This window comes from Bombina bombina, chromosome 7, assembly GCF_027579735.1.
Source record: "Bombina bombina isolate aBomBom1 chromosome 7, aBomBom1.pri, whole genome shotgun sequence".
Classification (NCBI taxonomy): domain Eukaryota; kingdom Metazoa; phylum Chordata; class Amphibia; order Anura; family Bombinatoridae; genus Bombina; species Bombina bombina.
This window is the reverse complement of record NC_069505.1, coordinates 89,942,813-89,964,503: the sequence shown is the minus strand read 5'-3', so window position 1 is coordinate 89,964,503 and position 21,691 is coordinate 89,942,813. Positions and strand designations below refer to the sequence as shown.

Sequence of the window (21,691 nt, the reverse complement as noted above, 5' to 3'; positions counted from 1 at the left end):
GGCAAACAACTCAGTCTGATTCTGAGTGTCAAGAGGAATAACACAACCTATTATTGCAGTCGGAGTTCTTGACCAATTCCTTACTGGATAGCCAGGCAGAGTGTGAATGTAGAAGGAGAGGGTGTCGGGACTTTGACACTTATTTTCTCCACGGTCAGCTTTTTCCGGGTTGACCTGGTTTCCAGCCGACATTTGAAGAGCTCCTTCCAGGATCACTTCCACTTTAAACTGCAGGACAGCGACTATTAGAACTGGTTTGTGAGACTTTATAATGAAGGATCAATAACTACGTGGAGGGAAATATATACAGATTTGCTTGTATTTGTCACCTCACGGAATACGGGACTCACATATTAACGGGTGGATTTTACAGCTCTATGCCTTTACGCTACTGATTTAGTGGACACTGAATGATAAGTATCCATATTATTGCTAAGATCTTTGTTTACTGACAGTTTATGGATGTTGGCTGTGAGAAATTACTATCTATTGTGTTTATTTACCTCATTGTAATTTATTTGGTGCATATCAGGTAGGAGATTTATGTATCCACCTGATCATTATGATGTAAATATTAGTATTATGTTCACTGTGCACAGTAGGATTATTATAGTGTATGCATACTATATAATCATAGTAAAAAGTGTATTTGACTAAGAGTGCTGTTATAAGGTATCTATTATTTTCTTTGTATTATCATATTTGTATTTTTTTAACTTAGCACCGATATTATTATATATCCTAAGTCTTAACCACCTATTTGACCTGAGCAAAGTATAAATTGTGAGTACATAAGAACACAACATGTCTATGTTTTAGCACAGGGATCTCAGTTTTGCAAAAAATTAATAAAAAATGAAGACATATGTTAATCTTAAATTGCTGCAAAAAGAAAAATATGGTTTTAATGGCCCTTTAAGTTAAATTTTTAAATTGATTTTAAATAAAAAAAATTAATGTTTAGTCGTGTTTAGAAACATACTGTTCATTGGATCATATGGACAACTCCTACATCTCCCATATCTACTGTCTAGAATATATTACAAAACAGACAATTGCATTTCTGTCAGGCAATCAAATTTATAATAGATTAAATATTTGTTGGCCTGCATGAGGTTTGTGTATGTAACAAAGATCCTGTCACAGGAGTCAATTGTGAGTAGTTTTAGCATCATACAAACTCTGATATTAACAAGGACAGTGTAATGGTAAGATAATATTATTTTGCCTTTTTTCTAGACAAAAATCTTATAGCGTAGAAAGATATCACAAAATATAGATATCCCTAATGATCCAAAATTTTGTGGGATTCCCACTTCTCTTTCCTGCATCATTTTAACTTATTTAGGTATCTATAAATAAATCCTGGGATGGACACAGCTAGAGATGTGCAGCAGTGAATAGTTTGTTTTGAATAAATTATTTGCAATGAATATTCTCTAGTAGTTTGTTGATCAATATGTGGGACGCGATCAAATATACGGCGCAGGTTTCGGCGCAAGTGTGGGAATCTGCGCCGCCCGTAATTTTACCTCGCACATCAGGATATTACATATACCCCACCGGCAGTTCATAAAGTGCCGTAAGTCTGATAAACTAGCGATGTCCAGAAATGAGCATAAATACAATTTTCTGTAGTCACCAGTGACTTACGGCACTTTAGAAACTGCCGGCGCCTAAGAAAAGTAAAGAAAATAACAAATCTCCCGTAAAAGTCTAACATGCCTCCCAAAAATAAGCCCAACACGTAAAAACCCCTATATCCGCAATCCCCCCTCTCATTACAAATATTAAATATATTAACCCCTAGACCGACAACCCCCCACAACGCAATATGCCTTTTTAAAATATTAACCCCTATATCCACCATCAAACCCACACCGCAAGTAATAACTCAATTATTAACCCATAAACCGCCATAGCCCACAACGCAATTAACCTATTCAAGTATTAACCCCTAAACCGCCATAGCCTACAACACAATTAACCTATTCAAGTATTAAACCCTAAGCCGCCATAGCCCACATAGCCTATTAAATGTATTAACCCCTAATCTGCCATCGCAAACGTCGCCACCACTATAATAAAGTTATTAACCCCTAAACCTAAGTCTAACCCTAACCCTAACTCCCCCCAACTTAATATTATTTAAATAAATCTAAATAAATTTACTATTATTAACTAAATTATTCCTATTTAAAAATAAATACTTACCTATAAAATAAACCCTAAGATAGCTACAATATAATTAATAATTACATTGTAGCTATTTTAAGATTTATTTTTATTTTACAGGCAAGTTTGTATTTATTTTTACTAGGTAGAATAGTTATTAAATAGTTATTAACTATTTAATAGCTACCTAGTTAAAATAAATACAAATTTACCTGTAAAATAAATCCTAACCTAAGTTACAATTACACCTAACACTAAACTATCATTAAATAAATTTAATTAATTAACTACAATTACCTAACATTAAATACAATTAAATAAAATAAACTAAAGTACAAAAAAAAAAAAAAAACACTAAATTACAGAAAATAAAAAAAGTTTAAACTAATTACACCTAATCTAAGCCCCCTAATAAAATAAAAAAGCCCCCCAAAATAATAAAATTCCCTACCCTATACTAAATTTCAAATAGCCCTCAAAAGTGCTTTTTGCGGGGCATTGCCACAAAGTAATCAGCTCTTTTACCTGTAAAAAAAAGAAATACAACCTCCCCAACATTAAAACCCACCACCCACACACCCAACCTTACTCTAAAAACCACCCAATCCCCCCTTAAAAAAAACTAACACTAACCCCGGGGCAGAAGTCTTCATCCGATCCAGACAGAAGTCCTCATCGAATCCGGGCAGAAGAGGTCCTCCAGACAATCAATCAGCCAATAGGATTGAGCTCGCATTCTATTGGCTGATTAGAAGAGCCAATAGAATGCAAGGTCAATCCTATTGGCTGATTGGATCAGCCAATTGGATTGAACTTCGATCCATTGGCTGATTGCATCAGCCAATCGGAATTGAAGGGACGCCATCTTGGATTATGTCATTTAAAGGAACCTTCATTCTTTGTTAGGACATCGTAAGAAGAGGATGCTCTGCGCCGGATGTCTTCAAGATGGAGCCACTCCTCGTCGGATGGAAGAAGATAGAAGATGCCGCTTGGATGAAGACTTCTGCCCATTTGGAGAACCTCTTCTGCCCGGATTCGATGGAGACTTCTGCCCGGATCAGATGAAGACTTCTGCCCGGCTGGGTGAAGACGGCTCAAGGTAGGGTGATCTTCAAGGGGTTAGTGTTAGGGTTTCTTTAAGGGGGGATTGGGTGGGTTTTAGAGTAAGGTTGGGTATGTGGGTGGTGGGTTTTAATTTTGGGGGGGTTGTATTTGTTTTTTTACAGGTAAAAGAGTTTATTACTTTGGGGCAATGCCCCGCAAAAAGCCCTTTTAAGGGCTATTTGTAATTTAGTATAGGGTAGGGACGTTTATTATTTTGGGGGGCTTTTTTATTTTATTAGGGGGCTTAGATTAGGTGTAATTAGTTTAAACTTCTTGTAATTTTTTTTATTTTCTGTACTTTAGTGGTTTTTTTGTACTTTAGTTTATTTTATTTTATTATATTTAATGTTAGGTAATTGTAGTTAATTAATTACATTTATTTAATGATAGTGTAGTGTTAGGTGTAATTGTAACTTAGGTTAGGATTTATTTTACAGATAAATTTGTATTTATTTTAACTAGGTAGCTATTAAATAGTCAATAACTATTTAATAACTATTCTACCTAGTTACAATAAATACAAACTTGCCTGTAAAATAAAAATAAATCTTAAAATAGCTACAATGTAATTATTAATTATATTGTAGCTATCTTAGGGTTTATTTTATAGGTAAGTATTTAGTTTTAAATAGGAATAATATAGTTAATGATAGTAAATGTATTTAGATTTATTTAAATAATATTTAAGTTAGGGGGGTGTTAGGGTTAGACTTAGGTTTAGGGGTTAATAACTTTATTATAGTTGCGGCGACGTTGGCGGTGGCAGATTAGGGGTTAATACATTTAATAGGCTATGTGGGCTATGGCGATTTAGGGGTTAATACTAGAATAGGTTTATTGCGTTGTGGGCTATGGCAGTTTAGGGGTTAATATTAGAATATGTTTATTGCGTTGTGGGCTATGGCGGTTTAGGGGTTAATAGACTTTATTAGTTATTGCGGTGGGGGATTGCGGTTGACAGATAGATAGACATTGCGCATGCGTTAGGTGTTAGTTTATTTTTGCAGGCATTAGCGGGAGTTACGGTGCTCCCATACTCAGTGCAAGGCTTGCTACAACTGCCTTTTATGGCAAGGTAAAAATGGAGTAAGATTTCTCAATTTTCGCCACGTAAGTCCTTGCACTGGATATTGGATACCGATTTACGACGCGGTCCCATGTTAGCCTATGGGAGTAATAATTGCGAGCGACGGGTTAAATATACGCGTGTAACTTGTATGCTACGCTGTATATGTAATACCAAAATCGCGTAAAATCTGGCGCCGGAGGATTTTGCGGGCGACGCTGCATATGTAATGGGGCCAGTGTAAGGAGGTAAGTCAATTACTGTAAAACAGAACAGTTCAAGGAGCTTTGCCAACACTCTATAAGATGGAACAAACTTATGTTACACTGGGTCCATAGGCTTCATCAAACTGCCAAAGGGATCTATTTCACACAAAAGAATAAATACAACTATAATCTAGATTTACAAAGAGCCTCATGGAGTTGGCTCTGTACCCCCTTCACTATCGGTAGTTACTTCAATGAGTACAATCACTGAGGTCCAGATAGCATCCAAAACATAACCAAACCCAGTCTAAGACACATTGATGTCTTGAAAGATTTTAGTGTCAGGAAAAACTAAGAAGAAGGAGAAAAAAAATACACACCGTCAGGACTATCTGCAATCAATATACAAAAACAGAGCACAAAACACCAAAGTGTAGAATTAAAATTATTTTTGACAATTTAATAAAAATTTCCAAAAGTTACACTCACAAGAACAAATCTCAAACATATGAAGTATGTGTACAGCACATGTAATATAAAACATCATACAGCACAGTGAAAACACATTATATACCTTTACAAAAGTGCATGTGTAATGTCAAGGTTCAGAGTTCAAGAAAAACTACAAAATACAAGAGTGAAATTTGATATTGTTAAATACTGCTACTAACAGGAAGGACAGTGTATAGATAAAAGGAAATGTAATTAAAGGTGTAATCTCTGTGTTGGATTTGTGATAAGAATAGGAACATAAAGCAGAAGAAGAAAGTCAAATTTAAGCAGTAGTTGATTTAAAACATTTTTGCAGGACGTATACCCTCAAAACTGGATTAAAGGGATGATAAACAGGTTGTAATTGCAACAGCTTCTGAAGTCTTTCACTAGATTAACAAATCAGCAGAATTAACACCTTGTTTGCCTCAGTCTTTTTTCAATTGCCAAACTCCACCTCCTCTTTCCATAAGAAGATGAACGCGCTTGCTACTATCATTGTGTTAACAACATTGTCATTGTTTGGTTTAAGCAGAAATGATAAGATAAGACACTGCAAATCAAGGACAGAAATGTGGTAAGGTTATACTGCCAGTCAAGTCCAGTTTAAATAATAGATTTTCCACTTCAGAATAGGAGGACAAAATAAATTTACATTTTTTTTAACTATATTGCAATGTTTTTTTTACTATCCATAATTAAACATTTTAAATTACAATCTCAAAATGTTTACTGTCCCTTTAAGTGTAATTTAGTGTAATAACAAAAGCTGTGTTTGTTTCACAGTATAACCTGTTTAACAACAACATTTCTTTCTGGACAGCAAAAGTGTACTGTAAAAAAAGAATTTCCCTTATTGTGTTCTCAGTAACTTGTTTTACCAGCTGCAGAGTATTAAATGTAATGTAATTACTCATTAACATTTATTTTTGTATTTAAAATAGCTGATTTTGCTAAATGAAACCACCACCTAAAATGAACATTGAAGTGTTGCTTTTGTGTACAGTGAGAGGGAGATAAGGAGATCTGCTATTTTTGCAAACTCAGCCCATTTAAATGGACATGTTCTCAGAGCACTTCTAACTAAAGCTGAATATTTGATTTTACTGTTTATTAAACAAGTTTTAATTCTATTTTTCATCAACGTAGTTGATATTATTCCTTTAACAACTAGGATCATACCTTGCATATTTTTGTGTATCTTTTACAAAATAGATTTCACATTGTATTTGCTCTATGTAAAATAAAACTGAGAGTTTCAGAAAATGGAGTTTCCTAAGTGTGTTTGAATCGCACAGTTCTCATGATATTCTCTAAGCATTTTACACCAGCAATTCCCACTGAGTTACCTTGCCAGCTGTATGCAGGTAAAGTTTGCTCAAAATTCAAAATACACTTATTTACCTGATATAAAATTAATGTGTACTAATAGGGATGGTCGAATGATTTGCAACTTTAGAAAAATGAAACAACTTTTAACACATTTGTTTGTTCATTTATAATTTCAAAAATGTAAAACATTCTAACATTCGTTTAATTTAATAGTATTTCTAATGCTATCTTTAAATGAAATATTCAAATTATGCAATATTTGAATAAGAAAAATTCAAATCGATTTTATTTGTATCTATTATGTATCATTTTACTAAATTCCCTACTACATGAATTATTAAACTTCTGAATAACATTTGTTAAACTGAATTTTAGATTCATCATTTTAAATGTGGACAAAAAATCTAATTATGAACATTGAAAAATTAAAGTAACATTCAAAAATCGGAAATAACATTTGTGTAAAAATTTGAAGGGGATTGCTTCCTTATCAACATTCGTTTGTCCAAAACAAATGTCCACATTTTCACTGATTTCCCTGTCCCCCTGCTAACCAATCACAAACTAATATTCAGATATAGCAAAAACTTTGTTTGCACATGTGCAGACTGGGTAGCCTGCCATCTTGTATTCCCTTAAAGGGACACTGAACCCAAAAAAATATTTAGTGATTCAGATAGAGCATGCAATTTTAAGCAACTTTCTAATTTATTCCTATTATCAATGTTTCTTCGTTCTCTTGCTATCTTTATATAAAAAAGAAGGCATCTAAGCTTTTTTTCTTGGTTCAGTACTCTGGACAGCAGTTTTTGATTGGTGGATGAATTTACCCACCAATCAGCAAGGACAACCTAGGTTCTTCACCAAAAAGGAGGCCGGTTTCTAAACTTACATTCTTGCATTTCAAATAAAGATACCAATAGAATAAAGAACATTTGATAATAGGAGTAAATTAGAAAGTTGCTTAAAATTTAATGATCTATCTGAATCACAAAAGAAAAAAATTGGGTTCAGTGTCCCTTTAAGATGGTTTAGCACTGATTCAACTTAGTTACTATGGCAAAGAATGATTTTCTTATGATTGTTGATGCAAAACTAATAATCCACCTTTTAAAAGCATGTGACACCATTGAAGCTTAGGGAGGGAGGAAAAAGGTAAACAAAAGCTCGTATAAATTGCCTAAAAGTATTAACCCAAGCGTCCCTGGGAGAAAGTGAAACAAACACATTTTTAAGATGTATTTTACAGCAAAAGGCTACAAAATAAAGAATGAATGTATATTGCAATAATGTTTAACTTGCAATAAATAAATATTTTATGTGTTGTTGAATTGTGAAGCTTAATGGTCCTTTAAGAACACAGGTGTGCCATAACAGAAATCTGCATTGGCAAATTTGCCATAGTGTGAAAATGTTTGAGAGACGCTGTTATAAAGCTTCCTCTTTATTGCTGTGTTTTCAGATGTTGGAATTCATTTCTTAGATGTGTTTTTGTCATTTCGCTGTCTCCTGCACGGCTACCCCCTTGAGAATTTTGCTTTGTCCCTATCAGTTGTGAGTCTTAATTCTGTGAAGAAATTTGCTGCTACAGTTTATGACTTTTGCACTGACAGTCATGTGTTCTTGTTAATGTATCTGTATCCAGCCAGTTCTGCATCCTGGTTCCTTATCTTTCTCAAGCTATGTCTTTGTGTCTGGTTTTGTTCTTTCTAAACAAGTACTGCCTGATTCTCTGCTCCAATAGAGTTTTATTGTTTTGCCTGTTCAAACTTTTCACTTTTTATTTTTGTTCTTTGCCTGTTGCATCTAGCGATCACCATTTCTTTACATGGATAATCTTCGATAATCTTCTCTTTAGCCCTCTCTTTACTGTGGGTCAGCTCTTTTTTTTTTTAAAACTGGTGTTGTCTAATCTTCTCTGAACCAGCCAGGTTTTTGCAGCTAATAATTTCTGGGCCAGCCCTGATTTTAGGCAGCTGCCCTTTTTCTGGTTCTTGGTTTAAATTTATATTTAAATGTGTGTGTGTTTAAGGAAACATAAAAGGAAAATTTGAAAATGTACATTGGTGTATTTCAAATTCCATCAGATTCATTTTTGCAACATTCTTATGTTTTAAATGTGTTTATTACTAGTAAGTTATCACTGTTTTATTAAGTTTCAGATACTAATGTAGGATGTTTACTGATGTATTTTCAGTGGTCTATATATGCAAGAATATGTGTCTTAAAGGGACATAAAACAAGTTGGGATAGAGACAAAAAAATAATAGGATGTTCTTTAATTACTTTACCTGCACATTTATACTACAATGCCTAAGTTTCTGAATTGTACAGCTCCAACTCCGCCCACACAATTCCTTTTATGGCTGTATCTATATCCATATTTGACTTGGTTGAATGCAAGACTTTAACACTCATTATCTGCTAGAGCATGCCTAGACGCAAATAAGCAGCTGTGAACTTAGTTGAAATACAATGCCTGTGTTTCTGATGCTAAACACTGATAAGGGGGTGGAACAGACTACTCCAGACAGCATGGATATGTAACTAATTTTGCTTACTTTTGAAAATTATTTTAAATACTTGCCAGCAATTTTTAAACAATTTTTTATGCAAACTATTTTTACTTAATTAGCTCTTTTATTGTATTGGATATACCCTGGAGATTGGAGTGCTGGGCCACCGGCTAGTTACTATATATATATATATATTTTTATACACACTCATAGCCACTTTATTAGGTACACCTGTTCAATTGCTTGGCAACACAAATTGCTAATCAAGCAACTCAATGCATTTAGGCATCTAGACGTGGTGAAGACAACTTTCTGAAGTTCAAACCGAGCATCAGAATAGGGAAGAAAGGGGATTTAAGTGACTTTGAACGTGGCATGGTTGTTGGTGCCAGATAGGTGCGGAATGAAAAGCTCCGTAACGCAGCCCCATTGATGTCTATGGGGAAATAAAAAGTTACGTTTAAACCTAATTATTAACTAACACCCTAACATAAACACCCCTAATTTGTTGCCCCCGACATCGCTGCCACCTACATACAGTTATTAACCCCTAATCTGCCGCCCTCGATATCGCCGCCACCTACATACAGTTATTAACCGATAATCTGCAACCCCAGCATCGCCGCAACCTACATAAAACTATTAACCCCTAATCTGCCGCTCCCATGTCGCTGCCACTATACTAAAGTTATTGACCCCTAAACCTCTGGCCTCCCACCTCACTACCACTGAATAAATCCATTAACCCCTAAACCTAACCCTAACGTAACACTAACCATAAGGTAACCCTAAGCCTAACACCCCCTAACTTTGACATAATTAAACTAAAGTTACAATTATTAACTAAATAATAACAATTTAAAACTAAATACAAACTTACCTGTAAAATAAAACCTAAGCTAGCTACAATATAACTAATAGTTATATTGTAGCTAGCTTAGGTTTTATTTTTATTTCACAGCTAAGTTTGCATTTATTTTAACTAGGTAGACTAGTTAGTAAATAGTTATTAACTATTTACTAACTACCTAGTTAAAATAAATACAAACTTACCTGTGAAATAAAACCTAACCTGCCTTACGCTGAAACCTAACATTACAAAACAAATAAACACTAAAATTACTAAAAATAAAAATAACTAAATTACATAAAAAAACACTAAATTACAAAAAATAAGAAACAAATTATAAGAAATAAAAAAGAATTACACCTAATCTAATAGCCCTATCAAAATAAAAAAGCCCCCCAAAATAAAAAAAAACCTAGCCTACAATAAACTACCAATGGCCCTCTTCTAAAGATTATGCACAAGAAAGCTCACAAACAGTTTGCTGAAGATGAGCAGACTAAGGACATGGATTACTGGAACCGTACACTGTGGTCTGATGAGACCAAGATAAACTTATTTGGTTCAGATGGTGTCAAGCGTGTGTGGTGGCAACCAGGTGAGGAGTACAAAGATAAGTGTGTCTTGCCTACAGTCAAGCATGGTGGTGGGAGTGTCATGGTCTGTGGCTGCATGAGTGCTGCCGGCACTGGAGAGCTACAGTTCATTGAGGGAACCATGAATGCCAACATGTACTGTGACATACTGGAGCAGAGCATGATAACCTCCTTTTGGAAACTGGGCCACAGGGCAGTATTCCAACATGATAACGACCCCAAACACACCTCCAAGATGACCAATGCCTAGCTAAAGAAGCTGAGGGTAAAGTTGATGGACTGGCCAAGCATATCTCCAGACCTAAACCTTATTGAGCATCTGTGGGGCATCCTCAAACAGAAGATGGGGGAGCACAAGGTCTCTAACATCCACCAGCTCAGTGATGTCATCATGGAGGAGTGGAAGAGGACTTCAGTGGCAACCTGTGAAGCTCTGGTGAACTCCATGCACAAGAGGGTTAAAGCAGTGCTGGAAAATAATGGTGGCCACACAAAATATTGACACTTTGGGTCCAATTTGGACATTTCCACTTAAGGGTGTACTCACTTTTGTTGCCAACGGTTTAGACATTAATGGCTGTGTGTTGAGTTATGTTGAGGGGACAGCAAATTTACACTGTTATACAGGCTGTACTCACAGTACATTGTAGCAAAGTGTATTTTCTTCAGTTTTGTCACATGAAAAGATACAATAAAATATTTACACTGTTATACAGGCTGTACACTCACTACTTTACATTGTAGCAAAGTGTCATTTCTTCAGTGTTGTCACATGAAAAGATATAATAAAATATTTACAGAAATGTGAGGGGTGTACTTACTTTTATGGTATACTGTATATAACCTAAGTGCAAATAATAGGATGCATATATTAAAAACACATGCACACATGAGCTCTGCTTTATTGCTACCTGCATATTAACTCTGGCTGCTTGTTGTGTGGCAAACGTCTGTGAAGCTGAAAATGTGGTGCACTTTATACCTATACAGAACTTGCTTGCTTTCTTCTCTTGCTGTCTGGGGCTGCAAATTGTTCTTTAATGCATGGATATTTAAAAAAACTAAGCAGAACTGCTATTTGGATTACCATATCGAGTATTGGCTGGCCTTACAGTGGGAGACCCCTTTAAACTGTATTGAGACTGATGTCTGTGTATTTTAATATGACTGTGCATCCTATTCTTTGCACTTAGGTTATATATGTAATACAATTGTTTCAAATTTTCTTTGATTCATTGGTGTAGATTTAGTAAGGGTCGAGCGTACATGATTCAGCATTTATCATTGCACAAGAGTTTATAATTGCACAAGCATTTCTAGTGAAATGCTTGTGCAATGCCGCCCTCTGCTCACCGCTGGTTCTTAACTTACATTTCAGGCTCGATGGTAGGAAGCAGCATCCGCTGCTTAATAAATCTACCCCATTATTTTAGTTTTGCAGATATTTTCTATTTGAAGTGCGGGGATACCTATGATATATGTATTGTATTTATGTTCACCTAGTATGGAGGGAATGATTTATCCTGTGCACTTCATATTTAAGATATTAAATTCTTCATTATAGTTACATTGAGATTACTATAAGGTGCTATCATTAGATATACTTTTTGGTATATATACACACAGTATATACTGGATTTTATACATCTGTTAGCAATGAGTGTGGCTGAAACATCTAAACTGAATAATTAGTAGTGTTTTGGACATATTTATGGTTGGATCATGCAGAGGGAGTCAGAAAATCAAGTTATTTTTAATTAAAGGGACACTGAACTGAAATATTTTTTCTTTCTTTCGGGATTCAGATAGAGCATGCAATTTTAAGCAACTTTCTAATTTACTCCTATTATCAATTTCTCTTTGTTCTCTTGCTATCTTTATTTGAAAAAGGAAGTCCAGAACCCTGGACAGCACTTGTTTATTGGTGGATGAATTTATCCACCAATCAGCAAGAACAACCCAGGTTGTTCATCAAAAATGGTCCGGCATCTAAACTTACATTCTTGCTTTTCAAATAAAAATACCAAGAGAATGAAGAACATTTGATAATAGGAGTAAATTAGAAAGTTGTTTAAAATTGCATGCTCTATCTGAATCACAAAAGAAAAAATGTGGGTTCAGTGTCCCTTTAACTGTTTCTAGCAAATATATTTATTATTAAACAAAAGTTTACTATTCTTTTGCATTTATATGCCTGGCACATTGGTTCAATAGGTGTCTGAAACGTTTCAGTCCATCTGTACAAAGGAGCTGTTCTAAATGGCAATTCTTATTTTGGTTTTGCAATACATCTGATATATAGATATTGGGCTTTTTTAAACAGAAAATGATTGATATTTAATGTCTTTATAATACATATTTTTTGTGATAATTTTAAATTGTTGTGCAAAATTTAAAATAAAACTTTTTTTTTCCTTCACTATTAATGGGACTTACAGTTTTAGAGATTAACGGGACAGTTTACTCAAAATATTTCTCCTCTTTAATTTGTTCCCAATTATCCACTTTAGCTTCTTGAGTGTATTCAATTGTTTTTAAGTATTTCCTTTACCCATATAGTGGCATTTTAAATAGTTGATTTAGCCTGTAGTATCCCCACCTATTCTGAAAGTTTCTGACCTTAGGTCCAAGATATAGATAAGCTGTGTAAACACAGCCAGTAGAAGAAATTAAACTCCTGGTGGGGTATAGCAAAGATAAGGTTATAAAATGTTAATTTTCCATTGTTCTCTCCAAGTATTGGTCTTTGATTTATGGACTGATATAAGATAAAGAAGCATGAATATGTGCTCAAAATGATATATTAATGAGATCTGATTATACATATAAGCTCAACCCATTTTATTACGTTGTGGCTTCAAAACACAAAATCAGCTTTTTTATATACACAAATAAACCTTAAAAAGCGAATTCTCATACATGTTATACTCTGCAGTTAGTAAAAAAAAAGTAATTGGAAACACATTAAGGAAAAAACTGTTTGAAAGTATACTGTACCTTTAAGCTGTTCATGATAAGTGGGGTGCAGCTCTATATTACAAGAGACTATTAATCTGCAAAATAATCCTCGCTAAAACAAACAGAACAAATGTATGCACCATCAGCAATTCTCAAACCTTGGTCAGTGCATATAGACATATGGATTGAACTATACATATATGATATAAAAGTGGCTTTGACATTTTACTGTGTATTTTGGAACACACTCAGAAGGGATTATTCCCCACCCTTGACTGTCAAAATACCTTGAGGTTTATATTCATAAGTAGCCATTTCTTACAATTGTTCTGCTGACATAAAAACGTACTACACTATTATGGGATACTTCTCTCTCATCTCTGTGTTCTCTGGTGCATTTCCTCACCCCTTTTCATTCATATTTAATTAGAATTTTAACATTCAAAAGCAAGGAATTCCTAACTTAAAGTCCCAAAAACCCAATGATGGTCATAGAAGAAAACAGCTTTAGCGGTACAAACACTTCAATGGACAGTATGTAGGGGTCAGGAAGCTAGAGACTAAGTCAGGGGGGTTCCTGGGTGGTCATAGGTTTTCAATTGGTTAAGTTAGGGCTGGTTGATTTGAAGATGTACATATACTGTAGGTAGGTGGGTGGATGGTCTGGGGGTATGGCTAGACGTAAAGGGACAATGTCACAGGGGCAATTTTCCCATTTCTCTACAGCCAAACCAGCCTAGTGATGGTGCAGATAAAAAATAAAATTAATTGATTTTTTTTTATATAAGATGATATCATAAATGTCATCAATTTATAAATAGCACAGTTGTCATTGTACAATAATAAAAAAGAACAATATTCATTCTTATATATCATAAGTGTAAAATAAAGCTTAAAATGTGTTTTGATTTATTTTAAAACTGTAATGTATACAATAATAGATTTGACAATTACATACTGTATGTACTAATGTGAAGAACCCATTAATCTTACATTTAAGAAACAATACCTATAAAAAAACAACTAAATCATAGTAATAGAATAATGAAATACTGTAAATGTTCATAGTTAGAAAAACATATCTGATTTATTATTTCATTGATATAAAATTCTTGGCATTGTATATATTTCCGATAAACATATTGTTTATCTAGAGAAACTATTAGGTCTTATCACAGTGGTGCCACTATGCACTGATTGTAACACGAATTAGCCAAAAAAAATTAAAATCTCTAAATTGGCTATTCTGTAAATAGGAAATGGTTATAAAGTATTTCTTTATGTATGGCTTGTATATCCAGTATTTAGTTTATCTTTTACTTTATTTAAATAGATTTATTTAAATAGCTGACTTGCAATTATAGCTATGGTGAGTTGGCTATCCACAAATAACTAGCTTGAAGCCATGTTGTGTCACTTCCAAATGATTTTAGAAGTACATTTTGTGATTTCAAGTTACATATCTTTCACCTGCTGACCTACTATGTTAAGTACTTAAGTACATAATTATATCAAGACATTAATTAAGGTAATTTTCATGGATAAATACAATGATTAAAAGCCAAACACACCCTTTCCATTTTTTTTTAAACTTGTAATATATACACAATTTTAAATACATGTTTATTTTCTAATCTTTTAAAATTATACATTTTTAAAATAATTTCCCTTAAGAAACAAAACTATCTTTATTAAAATAAAATAGCATTATATAACATGGCTTTAAATCAACATCTAGTAAGTTAACTTGAAAATGTATGATTTCACTTTCCATAAACAATGAGTGGGCATTGTGTGATGTTATTGTTGCTGTAGGAGATACCATTTGTTACTTCCCAAACCTTGGGGTTGATCAACATTTATTGGCTGATTTATTTTCCTAAAACTTTGTGCACTGTTCAATTCAATGTGATCACAATCACAAGATTTCTTAGGGAAAAGGGCTTATTTTTTACATGGAGCCAACATTTTCTGGGTGATTACAATCCATTTTCGTGATACTTTTCAACAGGTTTTGAAGACCATTATAAACTTATCTAATCTTATATGTAAAGACACTTAATAAAGTCCCAAAATTACATTTTTTACATATTTAAAAGTATTACAAAACTATTCGGAATAATTCTATTATGATGCACATGTGCAAGACACTCTGAACTGGCCACAGACGGAATTCTAAAGATGTATTTTCATATCTGATCTAGACTTAATAAAGCTCTTTTTATCGCTATTGTATAGTTTATCTGCAGTGGGCAGGAGCTAACTTTACATATGTATATATATTTGATGTAATATCCTGTACAGATAATGGGATCTTCAGGAAAACTGAGAAAACAGAACTCAAAACCACTACATCTATAAATGTTGTGAAGCAAAGATAAAACTCGGTTTTGACAGTGCGGTTTTCTAGTTTAAGGCATAAGTTTTACAGATACATTATTACATTAAAGGAAACTTTGTTACTTAGCAGTTTCATGATTTACAATAGAAGAACTGTTAAAATTCGGTTGCGCCCACTTTCTTCTAATAGAAGCTATTTTCCTACAGTGTTATTCGTGATTTCTGATGTCAACCTTGCCAAACTGGAAAACAGTGCTCTCTCATTCATGGCTTTGAGGTTTTAGTGTCAGAATCCATTTTTGATTGTAATCACCCATAAAACACGTTTCCCATAGCTCCTGAAACTGAGACCTAATTATTGGGAGCAGATATTGGAATGCTTGTAATTGACCCCTATATATAAATGATAACTTAAACACTGGCATTAAAGGGACAGTCAACACCAGAATTTTTGTTCTTTAAAAAGATAGATAATCCCTTTATTACTCATTCCCCAGTTTTGCATAACCAACACAGTTATAATAATACATTTTTACCTCTGTGATTACCTTGTATCTAAGCCTCTGCAAGCTGCCCCCTTATTTCAGTTCTTTTGACAGACTTGCATTTTAGCCAATCAGTGCTTACCCCTAGGTAACTTCACGTGCTTGAGCTCAATGTTATCTATATGACTCACATGAACTAATGTCCTCTAGTGGTGAAAAACTGTCAAAATGCATTCACATAAGAGGCGGCCATCAAGGTCTAAGAAATTAGCATATGAACCTCTTATGTTTAGCTTTCAACTAAGAATACCAAGAGAACAAAGCAAAAATTGTGATAAAAGTAAATGGGAAAGCTGTTTAAAATTACATGCCCTATTTGAATCATGAAAGTTTATTTTTATTTTAAAAAAGCCAGGACATTGATAGGCATAAACATTTAGTACATTGGAGTAAATCCAGTCTCTTGGATTTTCTTTTTTGATATAAAAAAACAGAATCATCCATTTTCCCCCCTTATAATTTAACACTGATAATTGAGTTTTCCAATTCTGAGAATTAAAAGTGCACATGGTAAGCTTCAGAATCCTAACTCTGTCATAAAGCTGTTCCTAGTGGGCCTCAGCAGAGGTCATCAGATAGCAAATAGCAAAGTAATGTAGTTTTTGTTAGCCAAATGGCATCTGCAAACCTTGTCTACTCCAGTAACAAGTGAAGGATGCATGCAAAAGGAACCTTTTATACCATAAAATTCATTAGAGCATGCAATTTTTTACATTATGAACCTACTAACATATATGTTTAATCCTGGCAAATTGTTAAAATGTGCTTTTAAGGTAATACACTTTAGAACATTTTAAAAATTAATATAGCCGTATGTGAATAGAATAACAAAATATTATAAACAAATTCGTATTTCCTTCCAACACAAAATGTTTCAAAAGCTAGACCAATACAACCATTTTAACAATGTTGAAAATAATATTGTGGGAAAGGAATATGATTCTTCAACAAAAAGTAGAAAATATATGTTACAAGGTATATATGACAATTGTTTTAAGACTTTATTTTATTATATATATAAAAGTGAGAAGATAGATCCGCACTCACTGGACTTTTCAAAAACAGGTGCCAATTTATTGTGACGTTTCGGAGATCAAAGCATCCCCTTCATCAGATCTTTGGTCTGATGAAGGGGACGCTTTGATCACCGAAATGTCACAATAAATTGTCACCTGTTTTTGAAAAGTCCAGTGAGTGCGGATCTATCTTCTCATTTATAATATTTCTGTTCCTGACACCCTGGCTGTTGATTTAAAGTGAGAGTGCTTATCCTCATGCTCCTTTTGATATATATATATATATATATATATATATATATATATATATATATATATATACTGTGTATATATATATATATATATATATATATATATATATATATTATAACCCATTACCCACAGTTTAGTAAATATAATGCAATGCAAATAAATATAAACACATATACATGCGAGAATAAAATGTATTAGATGCTAATTTCCTGAGGCTAATACAAAACATTGTTTTTAGTTCTACCCCAACATTAAAAAAAATTGGACTAGGGTGAATTTTGGATGAATCATTTTTTTGCAAAAAAAGACTTTTAAAAATATAATTTTACTATATAATAAGCATAAAACAGAAAATGCTGAGTTAATTAACATAGTACTATTTTTAGCCCAAAATGTAATCTTTAAAACATGGAAGTCAAAAATCTTGCCAAGCCTGGAGGCTCTTTTTAAGGAAATGAGGTTGGAATTGAGTAGAGAACAGAATGATTTGTTCATCCTCTTTGAACAAAGGATAACATTTTTCTTTAAAAAGTGGGGTGAGATTATTAAAACTTTACCATGGGACTTAAAAATGAAGATTATATATCCTTTCCAAGAATCATTTTATTTAAACAAATTGATTATGAATGGGCAATATACATTATGCTGTCAGAGGTCTGGTTTACAGAATGAGTAAAATGCATTTAGGGGCAGATTACAAGCGAGGCGCAAATGTTTGCACGAGAGCGATAAGAGGTTTATCACGAGTGTTTACACTCGTCTGGCTTATTGCTCATATTATGGGGCATATTTATCAAGCTCTGTATGGAGCGTGATGCCCTGTGTTTCCGGCGAACCTTTGCGATTTACGTTAGAATGATTATCGTGACTTCAGAGCTCCGGTTAACTGTTTAGCAAAACTAAAACATTGCACAAAACAAATCAAAAATACATTTCAAAGTAGACTTACACTCATAATAACACTATCTAATAAAATGATTAAAAAAAATATATTGCACACAAAAGTTATAAAGGCTCAAAGATATGAGATCTCAGGTGTTAGAGAAAAAAAAAACATAGAAGGTAGGGAAATGACTTTAACATAGAGATACACAATTGTCTAACAATGTATATGTATGAATATATATGTATACTTTTATATTTATATGTGTATATATACAGTATGTATTTACATACATATATACACATATAAACACAAATTAATATGTACAAATTTATATATATGTGCATTGGAGCCCTTTTTCAGTTAAGTAGATGACAACATGCTAAAGCACATTTATGCAATATTCATATTTAAAGGACAAGTAAATACAGTAGATTTGCATAATCAACAAATTCATGATAACAAGGCAATGCAATAGCTCCAAGACCGCTGCTCCATAACCTGTCCGCCTGCTCTGAGGAGGCGGACAAACATTGCCGGAAATCAACCCGATCGAATACGATTGGGTTTATTTACACCCCCTGCTAGCAGCCAATTGGCCGCAAATCTGCAGGGGGCGGCATTGCACCAGCAGTTCAAAAGAACTGCTGGTGCAATGATAAATTCCGAGAGCGTATGCTGTCGGCATTTATCGATGTGTAGCAGACATGATCCGCAATATCGGATCATGTCCACTCGCACCTTCTTAAATATGCCCCTAAGTTTGAACTTCAAATGAGTAGTAGATTATTTTCTGACAAATTTCAGTTATGTCTATTTGCCCCACTCCTGTATCATGTGACAACCATCAGCCAATTATAAATGCATATACATATATACTGTGAATTCTTGCACATGCTCAGTATGAGCTGGTGACTAAAAAAGGGAAGATATAAAAAGACTGCACATTGTTTTAATGGAAGTAAATTGGAAAGTTGTTTAAAATTGTATGCTCTATCTGAATCTTGAAAGTTTAATTTTGACTTGAGTGCCGCTTTAAGGTTTTATCTATGTATTTACTGTAAATATTTGACATTCCAACTTTCTGCACATAGCAGAATATGTTCTGTGTTCCTAAATAGATATTCCTATAGATATATCTGTATATTTCTATATATAATCATGTATATTTTTAAGTATAGATATATATTGCACAAAAAAAACATCAGATATATGCAGAAATATTTATTTATGAATAAATATAAAATATTCTGTTATGTGAAGAAAATTGGAAAGTGAAAAATTAATATTTTCATGAGAATATACAATCAGGTTTGCACGAGAGTGTTTTTTCCCCACTTTTTTTTTTCATTTATGGGGGAATATGTGAATGCGCACGTGATATTCTAAGTTCGGCTTTTTGTTGTCGGGTTAGCGCACAAGGGAAAACAGTTTACTTTTAACTCATAATACGAGCGCAACCCGACGAGCAAAAAAAAGCTTACTTCTAGTGCAATTAACACTCGAGTGTGAGCGTTTATTAGCGCCCCACTTGTAATCTGGCCCATAATAGGCTTTCGGCATTTATCATTGCACAAGCATTCCTTGCGAAATGCTTGTGCAATGCCGCCCCCTGTAGATTTGCAGTCAATCAACCCGATCGTATACGATCGGGTGGATTGCTGTCCGCTGACTCAGAAGTGGTGGAAGAGTTAAGAACCAGCGGTCTTAAAGGGACATTAAAACCCAATTTTTTTCTTTTATGATTCAGATAGATTATACATTTTTAAACAACCTTCCAATTTACTTCTGTTATCAATGTTGCTTTATTCTCTTGGTATCTTTTATTGAAGAAGCAGTAATGCACTCCTGGGACTGGCTGCACACATTTGTAAGCCAATGAAAATTGACAATACAAGTTAAGCCACCAATTAGCAGCTAGCGCCAAGCTCCTGAGTCTATCTAGATATGCTTTTCAACAAAAGATATCAAAAGAATGAAGCAAATTAGATAACAGAAGTAAATTGGAAAGTTATTTAAAATTGTATGCTTTGTCTGAAAAGTGAAAGAAAAAATGTGGGTCTCATGTCCCTTTAAGACCGCTGCTTCTTAAACAGCTGCATACAGCTCCATACGGAGCTTGTTAAATCGGCCGCATAGTCATACATTATTTGTATCAGTAGGACAAAACGAAAAACTGAAGATTACTTTTGACTTATATAATATTTGCTTTTTGTGCTGTGACTTTATAAAATAATTAAAAAAATATTTAACCCTTTCATGGCAGGGTTATAATGTCTACACCAGAACAACGTTCCGATGTAGACAAATTAAAATCCTGCGATCGTGCACGTGATCGCGAGATTTGAATTATGGGATCAGGTCAGGGGGGCATCCCTATGATGCTAGGCACGCCTTCCAGACTGCGATCGCATCAAGAAAGCACCGTTGGCTTTAGGACAGCCAAATGGCTATGATGTTGTATTTCGTCCTAACGGCGCTAAAGCCCAGCGCCGTTTGGACGGAATACAACACCTTAACAGCAGTAAAAGGTTAAAAAGCACACATATACATAAAATAAAGGTGGACACGTTTTTTTTTTAAAAAAAAATATTGTAACATAGAAGCTACAATGAAAATAATAAATAAATTATGCATTTGTATAAAAACATGCAAATTTAAAAAGTATCTGGGATTTTAAGCAAATGATATTTATTTTGTGTAGCCATATATTTCCTTTTTTTTTCTCTTTTTTCATTTTAGCAATGTAAATTTTAGAGATCACAAGTAATGCAAATATTTCTGGGTTTGCTTAAAAAAAACCTACAAACCCTCATAAATAAATATTTCATCATTCTGTAGTCCTCATTCTTAAAAAGAAATACTGTACATGTTAAATTTTAGATTCTTCCAACAGCAGCTGCATAAAATCCTATTAGTTACTCTACCGTTTTAAAGCCATTTTAACCTGAAAAAACGATTTCATTGAATAATAATAATAATAATAATAATAATAATAATAATAATAATAATAATATAATCTAAATATGTACAGGGTTGCAAACATATAAAAAATAAGTACATTTAAATACCTTTCCATCTGTTACTGCATAAATATCCACCAGCCAGGTCTCAGATCAGCTGCCCTTTCAGATGTATAGAGCTTCTGGCACACTGCACTAGTCAAACAAGTTTGTACCTGCCCTGCTTAGTTAAAACACACATCATTAGTTTTAACACCTTCCCTGCCAGCTACACCTGCTATACAATGCAGAACAAAAAAAGCTTGTAATGTATGAAACCCAACATTCCATTTATAAGGAACTGTTTTAAAAACTCTTACTTCTGTGCTGTAATATGATTGTTGAGAAACTCTAGATT

The 21,691-nt window shown here is 33.7% G+C and overlaps 1 protein-coding gene across 1 annotated transcript in view; it reads right to left on the bottom strand.

Moving 5' to 3' along the window:
• LOC128665906 (synaptotagmin-A-like) overlaps positions 1-21,491 on the bottom strand; it is a 150,479-nt gene extending 128,988 nt beyond the window's left edge. Inside the window, exon 1 of the mRNA XM_053720154.1 lies at positions 21,403-21,491. The gene's annotated coding sequence lies outside the window, so the exon portion shown is untranslated. The remainder of the gene's footprint in view (positions 1-21,402) is intronic.
• Positions 21,492-21,691: the final 200 nt, after the last annotated feature.